The sequence below is a fragment of the Cryptomeria japonica genome, chromosome 3 (assembly GCF_030272615.1).
Source record: "Cryptomeria japonica chromosome 3, Sugi_1.0, whole genome shotgun sequence".
Taxonomy (NCBI): domain Eukaryota; kingdom Viridiplantae; phylum Streptophyta; class Pinopsida; order Cupressales; family Cupressaceae; genus Cryptomeria; species Cryptomeria japonica.
The window spans coordinates 682913279-682928037 of NC_081407.1; the positions used below are offsets into that span (position 1 = coordinate 682913279).

The 14759-nt window shown below is 34.5% G+C and overlaps 1 long non-coding RNA gene across 1 annotated transcript; it reads right to left on the reverse strand.

Moving 5' to 3' along the window:
• Window positions 1-3604: 3604 nt before the first annotated feature.
• LOC131038584 (uncharacterized) lies at window positions 3605-13615 on the reverse strand. Its single transcript, XR_009104510.2, has 2 exons — window positions 13250-13615; window positions 3605-4095 (listed from the first exon to the last, which is right to left on the reverse strand). It is a non-coding gene; the product is annotated as an uncharacterized LOC131038584 (long non-coding RNA).
• Window positions 13616-14759: the final 1144 nt, after the last annotated feature.

Consider the following 14759-nt stretch of genomic DNA (forward strand, 5'->3'; position numbering starts at 1 on the left):
CAAACATGAGTCAAGTTACAGACTTGGAAGGAGTGTCGCTATTTGTCTACTCCTTGGTGCTGTATCTTTACCGGGCTTTATTGATATGTCTGTTCTGTGTATGAGGGTTGTAATCCTTTCTAAAATGTCTTCAAGACGCTTGCTTGGAAAAATTCTACTCTTATTGTTTTGGCTAGCATGCGCCAATTTATTACTTGCATTTTCAACAGAAAATTCCTAAAAACCTTTCAAACCTTATTATCATAGGAGGTGCTCAATGGTGCATTTCAACTATTACATATGCTCGGCATACTGTCTTTAATCTACAGGCATCCATTTATAAACTTTTTAGGCCATGATAAACTTTCACTTCGCACTGCACTGTCATAGTAGTTAGTGGAAAGTATGTAAAAAGTATCTGAAAACCATTCTCTTTTTCGACACGCTTGAGAAAATAATTAAAATGCTCGATTTTACTATCACGCTCTTTCATTAAAGGAATTCAATCCTACCAAAGTTTTTTTGGCTCAAGAGTTTGCAATAGAAACTGATCAGTTACTTCTTTACTATCAGTTAAACACCACTTCTTAGTTCTTACAAGGCTATGTATGAACAATGAGCATCCACTATTTGCAAGCAAGGGCAAAAATGAAGTACAATTTGAAATTGAATTATCCTGCGATGTGAATTAATGGAGCCACGCTGTTCTTTTCGCTACTGATGTTTGTGAAGACTTGGAATTCTGACTTTAAATATCTATAGCGCCCCTGGTCATATGAGAATTTATAGAAATTTCTGTCTGTCTACCGATACATATCACCCAATGATTAGACACAACCAATATTGATATATTGATAAGAATTGTAAGCGAAGAAAGGTTCATAAAGCAGTCTACAAAAAAATTCCAATTGATTACCTTCTCTCCTACGCGCCATTCGGCTGAGACAGCTTGCAAGACTCTACATTAATTTTGCAGATCGACTTCCTTCTGACAAATGAATTCGTCGCAATAGGTTATTATTAAATACCTATTGTTCAGTCCTACTAGGAGGATGCTTCAGTAATGAGTAAACACACATTATTGAGTGGTATTATGTAATTTACAAGTGCCCAATCTATTGTCTATTTCTAATCTCTTTCTTAATGCAAATTTTTTATGCCACAATGGATTCTCTAGTAAACACACATTGTTGAGTGGTATTATGTAATTTACAAATGACCAAAATCAGTCTTTTATAACCTCTTCACTTTCATCATTGTAGTCTTCATATGAATGATGAAAGTGAGGTATACTTGAATGGTATTAGGATGGTGAGGTATGCAGGCGCACAACTCACTAAATTCAAATGCTTTTCCAAAGCTCTTGTTTCCCCTAAGATGTCATTCCATGTGTTAAATTAATTCTGAGAGTAAACCAGCTATAGCACCAGAAAGCAACGCTTCTTAACATCAGCAAATGAGATTTCCTCGTAATTGTTCAAAACTTCGAACAATTGCATATCTCATGCACACAGAAAGTACAGTAAGGCGATCCAAAATCATAGAATGCCTTTTAATGTTCATCAACAACTCGGCAAATTGCAATCTTGACGGGTACTTATTCTAGTTTATGTAGTTCCATTCTCGAAAATGGCAAGGAAGCAAAGTAAAAGTCGCAAAAATGGAGGGTGACTATAAAGAGCTTCTTTTGCAGGGTTGAATGATAGAAAACTATTTAGTCATTGGCAAACATTAAGTGGAAAAGCACCATGCTATAATCCATTTGTCTGTTACTCAAATCTTTGTATAATCTTCAATCTGTCAAAAACTAAGAAATCTGAAAACAAAGTCATCAGCTCACTAATATTGCTCGGAACAGGAACAAAAGACAGTCATTTAACAAACGCCCATGAATTAAGAATTCAATGAATGTGATCAACTCAAGTCATAACCCAAAGAAGCTGCTTCCCTAAGGAAAAAGTACCTCAGTATTCGTTGCTTCATCAATTGCCCTAAAGATGACCTTTGGGACTGCACACAACTGGAATGCAGTTCTCTCTTGGGTTGTTTTTCAGTCTTTCTTTACTGGTTTTCTTATTATCTTTCTAAATTGGCTCCGGTTGTCTGCATGTGGTCGTTGGCCTTCATGTCTGTTATACTCTTTTTTTAATTTCAGTTAAGGGTTCCTATGGATTTCAGGGACTGGTCACCGACCCCATAAAAGTGGAGGAAGACAATACAGAGCTTGCTTGAAATATTCAGTTATTGGCAAGCAGGTTAAAATAAAAAAACACCATGCTGGCATCTCTAATTCATATCTCCCTTACTGAAATCTTTTAGTAATCTTTGGCCCCCATGCCTGTTACTCTTTTTAATTTCAGTGAGGGTTCCTAATGATTTGGTGGGACTGGTCACCGGCCCCATAAAAGTGGAGGAAGAAATGAAGGGTTTGTTTAAAATATTTAGTCATTGACAAGCAGCTTAAAATAAAAAAAAAGCACTATTTTAATTCATATCTCCATTACTAAAATCTTTGGGTAATCTTCTGCCTATTTGTCAAAAAATAAGAAATTTAAGAACAGAGTCCTGAGCTCACTAATATTGCTATGAACTAGAAACATGCATTTGTGGCCAATGATATTCATTTAACAAACATCTGAATATTATGATGCCAAAAAACACACACAATCTAATTCAGAAGCAGTCAAATCCAGAAGCAGTCAGAACTTGAACTATTATGAATTGTGGAAAACATATATTTTTAAACACCAGGACATTAAGAAATAAAAAAACGTGATCAACTCATGTCATAAGCCCTGAAGCTACTTCCCTTAGGAAAAGTGCCTCTGTATTCATTGCTTCATCACATCAGTTACCTTGAAGATGCTGAACGCAGTTCTTTCTTGGATTAATTTCATGGTCTTTCTTTAATGGTTTTCTTGTTACCTCTCTAAATTGGTTTCGGTCATCTGCATATGGTCGTTTTCCTCCATGCCCGTTACTCTATTTAATTTCAGTTAAGGTCTCCAATGGATTTGCTAGGTCCACTCACCGGCTCCATGACATGAACAATCTCAATTGGAATGCTAAGACATTATCTGTTGAACATTATATTCTATAGTACTCATATACTCAGACTAAGGTTTCAAGAATGATCACCCAGATCCCATATAGAATATCTTATGGGAATTCTTAAATCATACATGATTAAGGATATTAAACTCTGGATCTGGAGCTCATGCATGTCTTTCATCAGCCAGTTCTGTACAATTTACCTATCTTTTAATATAGATATATCTTTCTTAACAAAAACACAATGTGAGAAAGATTGTTCCAAACTATTTCCTGCTATCCTATTAAGATGTCTAAGCGATCAAATGTTACTTAATATAATACATGCAAAATCTTACAACTGAAGAATGCCACGTCAGGGCATTGTTGTCACTTTTTGCAACTTAAATGAAGCCATTGGGTAATATTATCTAGGTAATTTGCACCATTATGATCAAATTTCCATGATTCCCTGCTGTTAAAATAATCAAAGTCAACTAACATGAAGCCATTAGGTAAATTATCTGGGTACTTTGCACCATTATGATCAAATTTCCATAATTCCTTATTGTAAAAATAATCAAAGTCTTTCATCCAAAAATTTCTTCGACCCTCTTATGATTTTTATAAATCTCATTTTATGAAAATGTGCCTCAGTTTCTATTAATTTATAAATATATACACATATCCATGGAAAAAAGGGAGGACACATGGTCACTCCTCAAAGTCACATGGGCAGTTTCCAGAAAGCAAGATAACAGAATAACTGAATACAGAAATAACAATAAAGCTGCCTAAGCAACACACAGTGCAAGGCAGGGGGGTCCCGTGATCAATCAAACCTCATTAAATTTTGAAGATTGCTACAGCCCCCATTATATACATTTGACTAAACCACATGATTAGCAGCTTTTGCCCTTTCAATGTTTTTGTCTCAGAGGTGTGGATCTCCAAACTATTATCATTCATGTTTGAAATGCTCATTGCTAATTATCTGTACAAATCAATGGATCAAACCTCTCCATCCTAGCTTGACACAGAAGAGCTCCTTGATATCCGTCTTAGTATCCAATATGACTAAGAAAACTGAAACGATAAACACACAAGTCAACAGAAACAAGTCAATTTAAGATATAGAAGCATCTTCAGAACTTTACAAGCAACATTTAGAATTATCCAAATGATCTTATCAAATGTTGTGACAATACTATTTATAAAGATGTAGTACCCCTACTCGTTTGAACTCATATTTTGTTCTTGTTATTCTCAGTGGATACATTATCATCATTTGTTATTCAGAATTATATAACATTGTTCCATGTTTTATCTGATTATGAGATATATGATTTATTTGCAGTATTTCTGTACTTATGTTTTATGGCATTATGTGGTTCATTGCTATGTACTGACGCTTTACTTCATCTATGCATTGTGTGTTGTGTATCTGTGAGTGTATGGGATGCAAGGGGACGATTTTCCTTCACTCATCTCGGTGAGACAGGGAACGTCGTGATTCTCCTTCATCGGTGTGTATGTTGTAATTTCTATATATATATATATATATATATATATATATGCATGTGTGGTCAGTGATGCAGGATGTTGCAGGTACAAGTACCGGGTAGGTACGGGGTATCGTCTCCACCTGGCTACACAGGTCTGAGCGTGCCTTATATTTTCCGATGGAAGTGAAGGAGATAGTAGTTGACCCTATTTTTAGTCAATTACACTTGGGTGAGTGCCTTCAGTTAGTCGTTCTGTCAATTGGTTTGGTCTTCATATTTTATTGTTTGATCTTTATAAAAGTCGCATGATGCTTGCTCAGTTTGCGTGTCTAGTGTTCCCAACTTTTGTATGTCATTGGTAATTGCTATGTTTATTACATCTATAAGAGTCAAGTGATCTAGTGACTTAACATTGTTTGCAAAAGATGAATTAATATCTTGGTATGAGTTGATATGAATTTTATCAGCTTGTTAGCTCGATAGTTGCAATTCGATTGTTTGAATATATGTAAGGACATTATATACACGGAGAGCAATAGTCACTTATAAGAAGTTATTGGAGTTAAGATAAGGTGATTGTATTATCAGTAGTTGATATCGCCCATCGGATTATTGTGTTTTTGGATTATGCATGTATATAGTTAGAATTATAAATATATTATATTTAATATGCTTTTCGAACGGGTAATATATATATATATATATAATTCGATTGTTCGAATATAAATCTATATGAAAAAAAGTCATTAGTTATAAGTATTTGAAATCAAAGTATACATTTATATATTTAAACGTAAAATTGTTATGAAGATTAATGTTTAAATATTATAATGAAAGTTATTAATTAATTATTAAAATATAATAATGAAATTATATTAAAACAAATAAAACAAATTTGATTTTATAGGAGGTGGCGGGGGTTATAGTTAGTATTAGGTAAACGGTGGTCGATGGTAATATCGACCACCCCCCTTAATATAGGGAGGGGTCGGTATTACCACCGACTACCCTCCTCCTCCTTAAACCACGTACTCCCTCTTCCTCCATTCACACTGCAATCAGCGGGCAATGACACCTCTCGCCCCTCTCGCTGTTCAAAACGTTAAACTGCCACTCCTCCTTCATGATGCAACTGAACTCCAAGTTGGTCAATGCGGTGGAGGCATAGTAATACAGTTTGTAAACAAACCAACTCTGCATGGCGATAATGGCGACCATGTAGGAAGGGACACCGAGTGGTAAGGCATATGTGACATAGGTGTAAGTCGACTTGGCAGCGAAGACGATTATTATGCCCATAACAAACACTTACGTGTTTGACAGTTTGCTTATAACTTGTTGTTCCTTCCCTCCTTCGTATCATTCTACCACAATTTTTGGGTGCATAACTGTAGAGTGAAGATGTAACTGAAAGAAGTTCATTAAAAGACTCCTCATCAACTCCATAACCGAGCCTTAGATGTAGGAGAGGTCAGGTGTAAATTCTAGTATAAATAGAGGTGGGGAGTAAGGAAATGGGGAGTGAATTTCATTTTGCATCGAAAGGAGGACGGGGAACTAGAGAGAAGAGAATTGGAATGGAAAAGGAAGGTAGAGTAGAAAAGATAGATAGAGTATTTTAGGTGGCATTATAGTGAGATAGTGGAAATATTTTAGGAAGAAGTCATTTTTGGCATCCAAGGAAGGGCAGTGGATTGTAGAAAGAAGAATAGAGTTAGAAAGGATATTGTTTGAAAGTATCAAGAGAGTTGTTTTTTTTTATAGAGTTGGAAAGTATTGGTGAAAAGGATCGCAAGCAAGGCGTATTTATTGGCGAAAGGGTGTTGAGGTCTTGCATATTGATCAACATTTCAATAGGTCAGGAATTTCTTAGTTTATGATCATTAATATTTACAATCTCTGTTATATGTCATGTTTATTGTCTTGCTTATGAAATAGTTATGGTTATGTTTTATTTATCGTTAGGGATTGTTAATTAAAATCATATAATAGAAGTTGTGATTACGTTATGACTAGAGAAGTGGAATAGTGTTTAAGTTCAAAATGCACACTTGTTATTATATGGAAAAAATGTATGGTTGCATTCAAAACCTAGTTATTAAGATTTATTAGACGTAGCTCTAGGAGAGTCTGGGAAGTAATAGTTTACTGTTGATACGTTACAGAGATGGTACGTGTCAAACAAACAGCTCGCAAATCCATAGCAGGATATGCTCATTACTTGAAAGTCAAGAAAGATTCTCTGACACCTGTCAAGCCTGTAGTGGATGACAACCCTACTGAAGAGAACCTAGCTCCTAAAGAGAGCAAAGAGATAGAAAAAGGTCCTACTCAGCATCCAACTAAAGAAGTTACTATTGAAAAAGGAAAAGAACCCAAGCTAGAGTGCTCGCCAGAAAAGCCGATAGTTATAAGTTCTGACTCGTCAGAGGGGTATATCCCCTTAAGTGATAATGAGTCTGTGAGGTACTTTCCCCTGAGTGAAAGTAAATCTGAAGGATATACTCCTTTAGATCATGTAGAGTCTGACGAGTGCACTTCTCCGTTTTTTTCCGGAAGAATGATGTAACACTCTAGTGTCAAAAATAAAAATAAAAATAAAGACATTATTCTACTGAGAAATGTATTATGTCTTCTTGTAAGACTTCTTTGATGAAATAAATATATCTATTTTGATCTTAATCTATGGTATAAGTGGAAATTATTGTGGTTGCGTACCTATAGTAGTTAACGAGAGTAATTGAACTCTTAAACATGATAATAAGTGTTAAATTATGTGTTATACCGACCAAATTGTTCTTCGTGTCTTGGCAACGTATATTTGTACTGCAAGTTAATTGTGTAATAGGTGTTGGTACGTAAGATTGCCTTGTTTATATGGTGGTCGCAGCTAAGTACATTGAGTCATGTTGTCAATATGTCTTGTGTACCGTGTTTTGGCCAGATATTTAGGTGTATAACCTTAAGAAAATGAGCCACTGTGGGTTGTTCCTAATGGTCAACCTTAGGTTAGTAATTATGTATCTTTCATCCGAGATAGGTCAGAATTGGGTATGGCTGTCTGTGTCGCTATAGAGATTCCGTAGATAGAACTATCCTGTAGTGTCCCAAGAGAGAGAGAGTGGCTTTCAAGCGGGGGCCGTGCCCGAAGTGGTGACAGGATAACCCGTTGGAAGTTGCTTAAGAAAGTGAAAATCTAATAAATGACTAGGGAAGGGTAGAATAAAAGTTAAATAAAATAATGTGCCTCGCACATAGGTGAGTGCTAGTACAGGACTCATAATGTAGCGAGAAGGCCTGGAATGGCAAACTTACCACCTTGTCTTCGTGAGAGGATTGGTAAGGTCCACATGAGTCTTAGTTGGAATCGGAGGTTCGGGAGAGGTTACCAAGATAACCCAGGATGGGGGCTGGGACCTATGGAGGCTGTACCATGGTATCCACCGTAAAACATGCGATGACACTTTCTCCTTAGAGTCACTAGTGTTTTGTGAGTTGGGTCACATGATTGTGAGTGGAGTCTTCTAGTCCTTTTGTTCTTGTTTTATTTTGCTTGCTTGAGGGTTATCTACTATCTCTAGCGCCTGAAAGCCACTCTCTCTCTTAGGAAACTACAAGATAGTTCTATCTACGGAATCTCTATGGCGACACAGACAGCCATACCCAATTCTGACCTACCTCGGATGAAAGATACATAATTACTAACCTAAGGTTGACCATTACGAACAACCCACAGTGGCTCATTTCCTTAAGGTTATACATCTAAATATCTGGCCAAAACACAGTACACAAGACATATTGACAACATGACTCAATGTACTTAGTTGCGACCACCATATAAACAAGGCAATCTTACGTACCAACACCTATTACACAATTAACTTGCAGTACGAATATACGTTGTTAAGACACGAAGAACAATTTGGTCAGTATAACACAAAATTTAACACTTATTATCATGTTTAAGAGTTCAATTACTCTTGTTAACTACTATAGGTACGCAACCACAATAATTTCCACTTATACCATAGACTAAGATCAAAATAGATATATTTATTTCATCAAAGAAGTCTTACAAGAAGACATAATACATTTCTCAATAGAATACTGTCTTTATTTTTATTTTTATTTTTGACACTAGAGTGTTACATCATTCTTCCGGAAAAAACGGAGAAGTGCACTCGTCAGACTCTACATGATCTAAAGGAGTATATCCTTCAGATTTGCTTTCACTCAGGGGAAAGTACCCCACAGACTCATTATCACTTAAGGGGGTATACCCCTCCGACGAGTCAGAACTTATAACTATCGGCTTTTCTGGCGAGCACTCTAGCTTGGGTTCTTTTCCTTTTTCAATAGTAACTTCTTTAGTTGGACTCTGAGTAGGACCTTTTTCTATCTCTTTGCTCTCTTCAGGAGCTAGGTTCTCTTCAGTAGGGTTGTCATCCACAACAGGCTTGACAGGTGTCAGAGAATCTTTCTTGACTTTCAAGTAATGAGCATATCCTGCTACGGATTTGCGAGCTGTCTGTTTGACACGTACCATCTCTGTAACGTATCAACAGTAAACTATTACTTCCCAGACTCTCCTAGAGCTACGTCTAATAAATCTTAATAACTAGGTTTTGAATGCAACCATACATTTCTTCCATATAATAACAAGTGTGCATTTTGAACTTAAACACTATTCCACTTCTCTAGTCATAACGTAATCACAACTTCTATTATATGATTTTAATTAACAATCCCTAACGATAAATAAAACATAACCATAACTATTTCATAAGCAAGACAATAAACATGACATATAACAGAGATTGTAAATATTAATGATCATAAACTAAGAAATTCCTGACCTATTGAAATGTTGATCAATATCTAAGACCTCAATGCCCTTTCGCCGATAAATGCGCCTTGCTTGCGATCCTTTTCACCAATACTTTCCAACTCTATCAAAAAAAACAACTATCTTGATACTTTCAAACAATATCCTTTCTAACTCTATTCTTCTTTCTACAATCCACCGCCCTTCCTTGGATGCCAAAAATGACTTCTTCCTAAAATATTTCCACTATCTCACTATAATGCCACCTAAAATACTCTATCTATCTATTCTACTCTACCTTCCTCTTCCCTTCCAATTCTCTTCTCTCTAGTTCCCCGTCCTCCCTTCGATGCAAAATGAAATTCACTCCCCATTTCCTTACTCCCCACCTCTATTTATACTAGAATTTACACCTGACCTCTCCTACATCTAAGGCTCGGTTATGGAGTTGATGAGGAGTCTTTTAATGAACTTCTTTCGGTTACATCTTCACTCTACAGTTATGCACCCAAAAATTGTGGTAGAATGATACGAAGGAGGGAAGGAACAACAAGTTATAAGCAAACTGTCAAACACGTAAGTGTTTGTTATGGGCATAATAATCGTCTTCGCTGCCAAGTCGACTTACACCTATGTCACGTATGCCTTACCACTCGGTGTCCCTTCCTACATGGTCGCCATTATCGCCATGCAGAGTTGGTTTGTTTACAAACTGTATTACTATGCCTCCACCGCATTGACCAACTTGGAGTTTGGTTGCATCATGAAGGAGGAGTGGTAGTTTAACATTTTGAACAGTGAGAGGGGCGAGAGGTGTCATTGCCCGCTGATTGCAGTGTGAATGGAGGAAGAGGGAGTACGTGGTTTAAGGAGGAGGAGGGTAGTCGGTGGTAATACCGACCCCTCCCTACATTAAGGGGGGTGGTCGATATTACCATCGACCACCGTTTACCTAATACTAACTATAACCCCCGCCACCTCCTATAAAATCAAATTTGTTTTATTTGTTTTAATATAATTTCATTATTATATTTTAATAATTAATTAATAACTTTCATTATAATATTTAAACATTAATCTTCATAACAATTTTACGTTTAAATATATAAATATATACTTTGATTTCAAATACTTATAACTAATGACTTTTTTTCATATAGATTTATATTCGAACAATCGAATTATATATATATATTACCCGTTTGAAAAGCATATTAAATATAATATATTTATAATTCTAACTATATACATGCATAATCCAAAAACACAATAATCTGATGGGCGATATCAACTACTGATAATACAATCACCTTATCTTAACTCCAATAACTTCTTATAAGTGACTATTGCTCTCTGTGTATATAATGTCCTTACATATATTCAAACGATCGAATTGCAACTATTGAGCTAACAAGCTGATAAAATTCATATCAACTCATACCAAGATATTAATTCATCTTTTGCAAACAATGTTAAGTCACTAGATCACTTGACTCTTATAGACGTAATAAACATAGCAATTACCAATGACATACAAAAATTGGGAACACTAGACACGCAAACTGAGCAAGCGTCATGCGACTTTTATAAAGATCAAACAATAAAATATGAAGACCAAACCAATTGACAGAACGACTAACTGAAGGCACTCACTCGAGTGTAACTGACTAAAAATAGGGTCAACTACTATCTCCTTCACTTCCATCGGAAAATATAAGGCACGCTCAAACCTGTGTAGCCAGGTGGAGACGATACCCCGTACCTACCCAGTACTTGTACCTGTAACATCCTGCATCACCGACCACACACACACACACACACACACACACACATATATATATATATATATAAATTACAACATACGTTCCCTGTTTCACCGAGATGAGTGAAGGAAAATCGTCCCCTTGCATCCCATACACTCACGGATACACAACACACAGTGCATAGATGAAGTAAAGCGTCAGTACATAGCAATGAACCACATAATGCCATAAAACATAAGTACATAAATACTGCAAATAAATCATATATCTCATAATCAGATAAAACATGGAACAATGTTATATAATTCTGAATAACAAATGATGATAATGTATCCACTGAGAATAACAAGAACAAAATATGAGTTCAAACGAGTAGGGGTACTACAAAAGACATTATAAAGTGTTAGCCACATAACACTAAGGATCGGCTGACCACTCAAGAAGCCTCATTTCTATCTATTATGAAAAAATTCTCAGGGAAAATATGAGTTATCTTTCATAAAGCAACAAATAACTATAGCGTGAGAAACCTCCAATAAGATCTTGAATCTTCCTATTACTGTCAAGGACCAAACCAAGTTCGGATAATTGAATGAACAACAATCCGTTGGAGAAAGCTTAATTGACCAAACTTATGTATTTTGAAATCTCTAATGCAGCAGGATTGGGAAACAGGTACTTGGAAGAATAGGGAATGTCAGCACCAGAAGAGGCAGCAACTAGGTCAAGAAACAGCAGAAAATTTGGGGTGGACTTCTTAAGTGAGATTAAAAAAAAAAATGGAAGAAAACTTCCATAGCAGCTAGCTAGAGAAGAAAGTTATGGAAACATCCAGAAACTGTAGAAATAGTTTTGAAATTCGGGAAATGTTTTGAAAAGATTAGATCCAGACCTTAGAAACTTCCAGAAAGTTGGAGAAAATGACTAAAACAGCCAGAAGTTTTTATGAATCTGAACAATTCCTATCCATCTTTAAAGGATAGGGGAATGTTTAAGAAACTTGTAAGCAGTTGTCCAGCCTACTAAACAATATACAGCTTCCAGGATAGAGGGTGTGAAGTCAGAGGTTGCAAACGCCCAAATGAGTTTACATAAACAAGGGAGTAGAAGTTCAAAGATCCATAAAGACATTTATGCCATAAAACTTGTACAACTCAATAGAAGAAATAGAAAGCCCGAGCCACCATGAAAGTTTTTACTTCGGAAAATAAATTTTCTACAAATTTTGGTCGGAGAAGGCAACCCATCAAGGATGTTCACGAGGGAGTCACCGAACATTGTGAGTTGATCATCTAAACCTCAATACCTATAAAAAAACAGAATCCTTGCAAATATGATATCACAGAGTTTACCTTAAACAAAAAAACACAATCCTCATGTGCAAAAACTGGAAAAAGAAAATATAACACACGAAAAAGAAAAGCCTCTTTCAAAACCCCTAATCTTCAATTACTAATATAGCTACCTTCTTGCAAATATGATATCACAGAGTTTACCTTAAAGAAAAAAAACACAATCCTCATGTGCAAAAACTGGAAAAAGAAAATATAACACACGAAAAAGAAAAGCCTCCTTTCAAAACCTTTAATCTTCAATTACTAATTCAGCTACCTTCTTGCAAATATGATATCACAGAGTTTACCTTTAAAAAAAAAAAAATACAATCCTCATGTGCAAAAACTGGAAAAAGAAAATATAACACACAAAAAAGAAAAGCCTTCTTTCAAAACCCCTAATCTTCAATTACTAATTCAGCTACCTTCTTGATAGATTGAATTGTACAGTATAATTTAAAAGTTCCTTACATTCCAATCCCATAGGAGATCAACATTTTTCAAGCACAAAATAGTAGAATCTCACTGCCAAACAGAAAAACAGAGAATTTCTTTGATAAAAACGGAGTTTGAGAAAAAACGCATCAATACATAAACAATCACAAACCCTTCCAATAATCAGCACACGCACAATAAATATCAGAAGAACAATACAGCCAAATACCCAATTAATTTCCTGAGAAAGTTTTACCATAGGGCCAGCAGGTACCATGTTCAATCCAAAACAATCAACACAAGCTTCCTGTCTAATCTGATATACTAATCATTAAATATCTCTCTCCCTAAAAGAACATAACAGTTTAAATAACCTACCTCAAACCACGAACTGTAGCATGTTTGCACAAGTAATTGAAAAAAATATTGGTTCCATGAAGAAACATCACCACCCCTGTGCAACCCAACAAAAATAACTCCAACATCTTCCTTTGCTTGTAAATATCCTCTCAAAACTCAGTAGTTAGAGCAGGTCCCATGTTGTATAGATGGAATAAGGTCACTAATTGTTAGCCACCCATACATAGATGTAGCTTTCGGTGGGTCGGTCTTGCCTGTTTTGTCTGAGTCCTCCGAAAAAATATAACACGTGTCAAATGCAGATGTGATATAATCGGATAAAAATGAGCCCGACCAATGTCAGTAACGGTAATTATTAGCTGGACAAGGTCTTACAGAAGTGGTCTTTTTCATGGACTTAAAAACTGTGCGGATAAACTATTTTTCAGTACTTGTGGTAGTATTACATTCAGTGGACTTTAATTAATCAATTATTTTAATTATATTTATGTAATATTACTTATAATTTTTATTTTTATAATTATAATATAATATAAATAATAGTATTTAAAAAAAAAAAATATAGTTCTAATTTAATTAAAAAAATAAAAAACGTGTCAGTGATTTATAGTATTTTTAATAATTATAATACAATATAAACAATAATAAATATATTATTTAAAAAAATAATTCTAATTTAATTAAAATTAAAAAATCAAGAGTGTGTTAGTGATTTATATTATTTGTGGTAGTATTGCTTGTTTAGTTTAATTAATCAATTATTTTCCACCAATCAAAAGTAATTATTAGTACTTACCTTATGCAATACTATTGCATTTATTTAAGTTTAATTAATTGATTTGATTATTATTTAAGTTTAATACTATTGCATTAATTTGAGTTTTTTAAAAAAAAATTTATAGACCTTTTTTTAATTTCTTTATATTTTTAAAATAAAAGTCTATTTTAAATAACTTTTATCATTTTTTATCGATAATCTTATACATAATGTGATTTTTTTATACATATTATAAAATTTGAATATTTTTTTTTAATTTTTAAAAATATAGGTAAGAAAATCAATTAACCACTATATTGGGGGATTTGATTCATACCATTTAAATAAAATAAAATAAAAATTTAAATAAATAATTAAACTATTTCATTACAAGCATTACACAACAAAAATTTCTATTAAAAAAAATGAAGTATGTATCTTTTATAATTATTATTTTGTATAATTTTTTTTGAAATCATTTTATTTTTTATTAATAATTTTTTGAAAATCATATTTTTCTTTTTAATCATTCTAATCATATAATAAAAATTTATAACATTTAATCATAAATTTAGATATTTGGGCGGAGGATGGCCCTGGGTGGGCAAAAAAATTAAAAATTTTCGAGCTACAAATCACAAGGTTGGTGGCAGGTCACATTAGAATAATGATAGATTTCAAAAAAGAGGCATATACAGGTTTCAATACTATGGGCAAAATAGATCATGGTTTGAAGTACGATAGTATCGCAATAGTGGGCAAACTTTTGGA